Source organism: Gymnoscopelus microlampas (genome assembly GCF_963454915.1).
Source record: "Gymnoscopelus microlampas genome assembly, chromosome: 21".
NCBI classification, from domain to species: Eukaryota; Metazoa; Chordata; class Actinopteri; order Myctophiformes; family Myctophidae; genus Gymnoscopelus; species Gymnoscopelus microlampas.
The window spans coordinates 10,288,455-10,296,613 of NC_139958.1; positions in this window are offsets into that span (position 1 = coordinate 10,288,455).

Genomic DNA, 8,159 nt, shown 5'->3' on the forward strand with positions numbered 1-8,159 from the left:
AGACCTTCACTCTGTTTTGAACACAGTTGTGGCTGCAGTTCATTTTATAAAGTCAAGGGCACTGCAGACTGGTTTGTTTGGACAGTTTTGTAGGGAGATGGGTGCTGGTCATGACTCTCTGATGTATCACTCTGAAGTGAGATGGCTCTCTCGTGGTAAAGTTTTGCAGCGGGTGTTTGAGCTACGTCATAAGATGTCAGAGTTCATGAGAGAGGACAAACCCGACATCGCAGATTTTTTTTCCGACCCGGAGTGTATAGCCAAATTGGCCTATCTTGCCGACGTATTTAACTTGCTCAACAACCTCAACCTCTCAATCTAAGGGGGCTATGCATCTATCCTCGAAGTCAGCGACATAATCGCCGCCTTCATGAAGAAAACTGAGCTATGGAGAAGAAGAATACAAGACGGAGTAACAGACATGTTCCCCCAGCTGACTGAGTTTCTCCACGAAAACAGCCGGTCGTTAGTGAGAGGTAGTCACCGCTCACCTCACTGCACTGAGCGAGCACTTCAGCTCTTATTTCACTGATGTGGACACCGCTGCCTGGGACTGGGTGCGGGATCCATTTGCTTCAGCAGCAACAAGTAGCCTCACTGCTAAGGCAGAAGAGGAGCTGTTGGGCTTATCCTGTGATAGGACATTGAAGGCCCGATTCAAGCAAGTGCCTCATGCAGACTTTTGGCCCTCCCTCTCAGATGAGTATCCTGAACTCACTGCAGAGGCCATGCGAATATTGCTACCTTTTCCCACCACGTACCTCTGCGAGTCATCATTCTCCACTATGACTGCAATTAAGACCAAGTACAGGGCTCGTTTGCATGTGGAAAACGATCTTAGAGTCTGCCTGTCATCCATCAGTACAAGAATGGACAAACTGTGTAGTCAGAGACAAGCTCATCCTTCTCATTAAGTTATTGGTGAGTTGATCAAGCTTTCAAGCTTAATGCAAAGATTATTATTATAATCAAGGTTCTCTCTCTCTCTCTCTCTCTCTCTCTCTCTCTCTCTCTGTCTGTCTCTCTCTCTCTCCCCCCCCCCCCCCTCCTCCCCCCTCCCTCCCTCTCACTCAATGTTGAGTTTTTATGACTATGCCAGCATTGCTTCTGTTCATTTTGTGTTAAGTGTGCTGTCACGTTTTGTACAAATCTGTTAATAGCATACCACTGTGTTGCTAGTGGCTATTAACATGATTCAAACTGAAATGGTGTTTGTGGCTGACAATTTGCAGATGTAAATATAAGCCTAAATATTATTTTGTTCTGTAACAGCGTTATGATAACTTCTGATTTGATCATATTTGTTGAGAGCTTTGTGCCAAGGATTTAAGGACCAATACGTTTATTATTTTAAAATTGAAGCACCTTTTTATTAGGACTATAGGAGTGTTCATTTTCTGAAGTTTTGCTGCTGTTCATTTTATGAAAACCATGAGTTACTTGAAAAGTGTGCTGTCAGGTTTTGTACAAATTCAATTAAGTTCTGTTAGTGGCATACCACTGTGTTGACAGGTAGTGGCTATCAACATTAACATTAACTGAAATGGTGTTTGACTGACAATTTTCAGATGTAATAGGCCTGAATATTTTGTTCTGTAGCAGTTATGATAACTTCTGATTTGTTGATTTATTTTGTTGAGAGCTTTGTGCCAAGGATTTAAGGACCAATACATTTATTATAAAAAAAAAATGTAAGCACCTACATACTTATAGTCAGCTTTAGACTGGTCATTTTACATGTCTGTTTTTATTAGGACTATAGGGGTGTTCTTTTTATGAAGTCTGGCTGCTGTTCATTTTATGAAAATCATTAAGATCAGTTTAATACTTGAAAAGTGTGCTGTCAGGTTTTGCACAAAAAACAATTTGAATAAAATGACTATTGGCACATGATTCATATTGTAGTAGTGTTTTTTGTTTATGACTATGAAATGGGTCAGAATGATTTTGATTGAGAAGTGTTCAATACAAATAGTTCCAATGGCATCTAAATGTACACATGTGGTTGTAAGTATATGCTTATCAGTGTTGCGAGGATGAGGGGGTACCTGGAACAAAATCTACCCTCCAGGGGGTACCTGGGCCAAAAAAGTTTGAGAACCCCTGCTATAGCTGACCGGGGTTCCTCAGGGCTCTGCTCCTTTTTTTCCTCTACACCAAAACGCTTTGCCGAAAATAGCAGATCTACAAGCTCACGAGGCGTCGCATGGCGTTGTCGTCAGCTTGTAGATCAGCTGTTTTGACGGCGGATGTTTTCCCCAGCATGGGACGGGTATCTCTCTCTCTCTCCCTAAATATTGAGGGGTTTAAATGTGTGAAAATACACATTAACATGATTCCAACAGATTAATAAAAAAGATAAAAAAAGACATAAAAAAAGATTATGTGTAAACTAAAAAACACTGATTTACACAACACTTATGACTTAGTCTGTCAAACGATAGTCTATGAAGTCTATGAGACCCAGTGTGTTTTAATGTTTGCTCTATACTTATATTATGTTATAATTACCTGATCAAATGTTTTATCTAAATCAATCTGTCAATAACCTACTGATCAGCTGATGTGATCAAATGATGATTCTTTATGTGTTAGGTGTAGAGGGAAAAAAGAGCAGACTAAGTAAAAGATACACTTTAATCTGAAACACAATTGTATACAATATAGAGTAGGGGGTCCCTGCTTCATCTCTCTCTCAGCTAGGGGGTCCTTGGCCTGAAAACGTTGAAGACCCCTGCAATAGTCCATATTCACACGGCGGCCATTTTGGAATTTAACATTGCGTTTGTGTGGCAACTGGGGTGGCATTTCATTGACTTAAACATAATTGTCAATGAATACACTTCAATACATATTTCAGGCACAAGACGCATACAAGCAAAATGCTAAACAACATGAGCAAACACCCCTCCTCCTCTGCAGTACTTGGCACCCTCCAATCTACAGAGGCCCAGGTACCCTCTGTAGATTGAATTCGTATAGCCAAGCTAAATTCGTATAGCTTGGCTATACGAATTTACCATTTACAATATCACTCTGGTTACAGGACCTTAGGTTTTCTTTTTAAATTAGAAAAAAATGTACTCTATCAGAGGTTCAGCTCAAATGTTTTACTCTATCTGGGGCCCCTTCCACTTATATTTCCAAAACCAAAACGCGCTCTCCCCTCCGCCATCGGTGTGTGAATGTGTGTGTGAATGTAATGCACAATCTATGTAAAGCGCTTTGGATAAAAGTGCTATATAAATGCACCATTTACCATTTGTGTGGGTGTGCGCACGCGTGCGTGCGTCTGTCTGTGTGTGTCCAGTGTAATCTTGCAAACCACTGGACCGATCAGGCCAAATAAGTAACATTTGTATTTGATTATTGTCTCCGCCAGAGGAGAGTATGTTTTCGTCTCCGTCCTCCCGTGTGTCCGCCAAACCGACATTGGTCAAGCTTCACATGACACGTGACAATATGGTGAAAGGGTGTGCTTTGATTGGCTAGCGAGACGCACGACGAAATAGAGACCTATAAATAGGTGTCACTTCAAAAAATAATTTATATTTTGAGCTTCCATCAGCCAAGCTAACATTGGTCAAGTGACACGTGACAATATGTAATATTGACAGCATTAATGGAGAGTATCTTTTCCTCTCCGTCCGTCTCTGTATGTGTTCGTCTGAGAACACCCAACATTGGTCAAGCTTCACGTGACATCACAATATGTAATATAAATAGGTAAGACAGGATCAATCAGGAACAGTACTTTCCAGTACAAATTACCCGTCCGTGCGTGTGTGTCCGTCTGAGAACACCTAACATTGGTCAAGGTTCACGTGACATCACAATATGGAATATAAACAGCTTAGACAGGATCAATCAGGAACAGTACTTTCCAGTACAAACTGAGATCACAGCTGAGATCACACAATGCAACTAACTCCCATTAGCGAACTGAAGAAGCATTTCTAGAAAACTATGGTTAAAGATAGGGTAAGTGATTTCCTTTGGTTAAAATAGCACGGGTCTGCTGGCGGAGACTTGCGCTCCGAGGAGCAAATTTTCTAGTTATTTATTATTACACAAAGGTTTAGTGTCGTGCATAACAGACCATGTTCACATTCTCAATATTAACATCAATCTGTTTCCATGTCTGATGGCTTCATTCACTTACACAATGATATCATTAGATGTTTTCAAAGATGAGACGGTATTGCATTTTTGAAATTGACCCATTATATCTAAATCAAGCACACAGTCAACAATGTAACACTTTTTTCCCTATGTCATGTAATGCTTTGCACACAAAGTAGACATGACGGTGACGCCAGAGGTGTTTTAGAGTCAAATACACATGATGACAAGTTATATACACACGCGCACACACACACACACACACACACACACACACACACACACACACACACACACACACACACACACACACACACACACACACACACACACACACACACACAGTCATGCATACTCTCTCACTCACACTCATTGTTATTTACTATCATTATGCTGCTGCAATGTCAGAAGGAAGCCGAACAAAAATAAGCTTTACTCATGCACCTGTACACACACATGTAACATTAAAGAACATCCTCATTCACCTGTACACGACTAAGTGAGTAAAGTAAGTACATTTTATTTATAAAGCACTTCTCACAAAGACAACTCACAAAGTGGCTTTACATCAGCAGACATGATTGCAAAGAAGAACAAATCAAGGACATTCTGCAAATGTTTGTCTAAAACAGAAATGCTTTTAAGTGGTTCTTTAAAAAAAAGCCCTCAGGCTCTGCAGCTCTGCAGGACCTGTGGAAGAGCATTCCACAGTCTGAGAGCTACAAACCCTCTGGTTATTTATCTGGTACCAGGGAGGAGGGATGCTGAAGTGTCGCGGGTGTGTTCAGGCATGGGTGTGGAGGTAAGGTGGGGGGAGTCTAATCTGAACAAAGCCACAATACTTTTTTAACCCATTCAAACCGGGAACACATCTGTCTAATCATTTAAACCATTATTTTATATTTTAGCTATTTTTCTTGCAGATCTGCTTTTCTTTTTTGAAAAAGCGTGGACATCTTTGCAAACCTTTGAATATTTATATGTATAAAGCGAACATTTGTAACTCAAATATTTGCTTCTTGGGGGTGTCCCTGGAAGTCTGGAACAACATATTTTGAGATGGGGGTCCGCGGCCAAATACATATCATTTTGGGGGTCCTTGACATGAAAACGTTTGAGATCCACTGATATTACAGCAACATAAGTTTTTGCAAAAAAAACTGTTTTAGACGACATTTGTAGAAGCGGCCAAAATAGCGCGGCACTCGGTACTCTGTTACCAGTAAAAGTCCGGAATTCAAAATGTACTTGAGTAAAAGCATCAAAATGTACTTAAAGTACCAAAAGTACAAAGTACTCATTACGCAGAATGTCCCATTTAACACGTTTTCAAATGTATAAAATGCATAAAAAATCTTTTGAAAATAGCAGATCTACAAGGTCACAATGCGTCGCGCCACATTGGCTTTGTGCGTGTGTGCGTGCGTGCGTGCGTGCGTGCGCGCGTGTGTGTGTGTGTGTGTGTGTGTGTGTGTGTGTGTGTGTGTGTGTGTGTGTGTGTAATGTGGTGGTTGCACTGGAATTGTTTTGTGGGGTGGGAGGGTGGGGGGGCTGACCCCTCCGACAGATCAAGTTGATCAGGTCTGGGCTGTGAGCCTTCAGGTAGGTAGAGGGGGGGGGGGGGGTATCTATGGGTGGTGGGTGCAGAAGAATCCAGTTGGACCAGAACTATCTCTCTCCACCCTGCTCAGCACATACTGTATAAGTTGCTGTATCGGCCCTATTACACTGCGTTACCTTCTACAGACGAGCAGTGGTCGTGAGCAGGATCTTCAGGACGTTTGACAGGTAAGAGCTCCAGCAGGAAAACAGATAGATTTACAAATACATGGTTACCTAATAAATATAGGTTTAAAGTGGTCTTTTGCCTATAATAATAGTCGCTTCTTTTGGGATCGTTTTCATAGACCTGGTTGCTTGTTTCTCTCACAAAACCTGGCATCACTGCTTAGAGGCTGTGTTCTCATGTCTGTTTGTTTTAAGTGACGTTGGGCTTCTTTTTATGTAAAGTCGCTTGTAAATATTGTTAGTTGCGGGTTGCGCTTTTTTTTGGGCTTGTTTCTAAAGTGTAGTTGCTTATTTTGGCTTGCTTTAATTTTTTATTAAAATTATTTTGAATTAATAATAGATGTTCTGAAATATTTTCATGTCATGGCCCCCCAAATTAATGTATTTTCCCTCATCTGAAGATGTTTTTTTTACCATTTGAATATTTCAAAAAATGTTTCAAGATTTTTTGAAAATAGCAGATCTACAAGCTCACAGCGCGTCGCATGGCGTTGTGAGCTTGTAACATTAGTATTCTGGTACTACATTCTACATTACTTTGCTTTCACTGGTCTACAGTATGTGTCTATATGTGATGTATATAAATTAATTCATTTGTAGAACTATGGTATACAGAAATGTACATTAATGTGTATTCCTTGATGTTCAGTCCCTTCACATCCAAAGTATTAAGAGAATGAAGCTGACATGTTGACATCATGTGTTTGTAGGAATCCAACATGGAGACACGTATCAGGAAGGCTCTGGATGATCTGAATGACGAGGAGTTCAAGACGTTCAAGTGGCTTCTGCGACAGCCTGGCAATGTTGCAGGTCTCGAGCCGCTGACAAAGAGAGCTCTGGAGAATGCTGGGATCACGGACGTCGTCGACCAGATCGTACACAATTATCCCGATTACGAAGCTCAGCTGATGGTGAATCTGCTGAAGGAGGTCAACAGGAAAGACCTGGAGAAGAGGTTTGAAAACACACCAACAGGTATGTAGGTGAATAGAGGATGGATAATGTTTATAAGTTAATGTGGTAACACCGCTATGCATCCCATGTCTATAATACATTTTAGCCACGTTTAGTCTATGTCCTTAGTTCAGGGTTGATTTCAGGTGTGGTAATGTCTAAAACATAAAGAAAATCACACCCAGTGTGAAGTGGGCGGTGTGGTCATCACAGTGGTCATCACAGACCCATGACTCACTTTAAAAAAAACATAAATGTGTTTTTTTTAAGTGCATAGTCCTATTTATAGGACTATGCACATGTGTCATGTGTCTCGCTAGCCAATCACAGTGCTGAATAGTCAGCCAATAGAGTCAGCCAATCACAGTGCAGCTAGTGGTCATCACAGTGATGGAAGCTCACTTAAAGAAAAGTATAGATTTGCATTGAATGTGTAGGGGTTAGGGGTGTACAATGGGTGGCCAATCACAGTGCAGGGTTAGGGGGGTACAATGGGTGGCCAATCACAGTGCAGAAAATGTCAATGTCCCAACTTCACATATAGGGGCGGCTACACCGCCCAAAAAGGGTGGAAAAAAGTCTCCAAGTGTCAAGTGCAGCAATCGTTTCGGTCATGTGATCATCATCATCAGTGCCGGATAATAGATTTTAATAGTTACAAAACCCTCAAAAATATTACAGAATAAATAAAATCAACAAGTGATGTTTTAAACTGAGATCAGACCGATCATATTTTCTTTCACAATTGACGGAGCCGATTCTCAGTTTTATATAATGTTGTGTTCATATAATTAATGCATAAATGTTCATTTCTATTATGCTTGTGCTGAGAGGAGGAGAGAGTTAAAGGCCAATATTGGAAGCTTTGTTATTGTTACAAAGCTCCTGTACGCTACAGATGTTTACATAGTTTCCTTATCTCTAAGCTGTCTGTGTCTCTCCTCCTCTGCTCTATCTGCTAACTTCAAGTACTGAGTACTCACAGTAGTCTAATACTTTTGAATACTTCCTAAGCCCTGCCTCCTGCTTAACTGTATCTCCTTCTCATGTTGCTATATAAACCAATGTAAAAGTATTTGTACTCCAGAAATGATTCAGGTAAAGCTGGACATTGGCTCCTTGCGCAAGTAAAAAGAAGGAGATCTCCGTTGTGTCTGTGTCTATCTTATTCCAATGTGTGATCTGAGCCTAAGGTGTTTGTAAAATGATAAAGCAATCTATCATTACAATGGTCCCTCGAGCCTGGATGTCAGAGCTGTTCCAAGAAGAGTAAGAAGGAAGACGACGCTGGA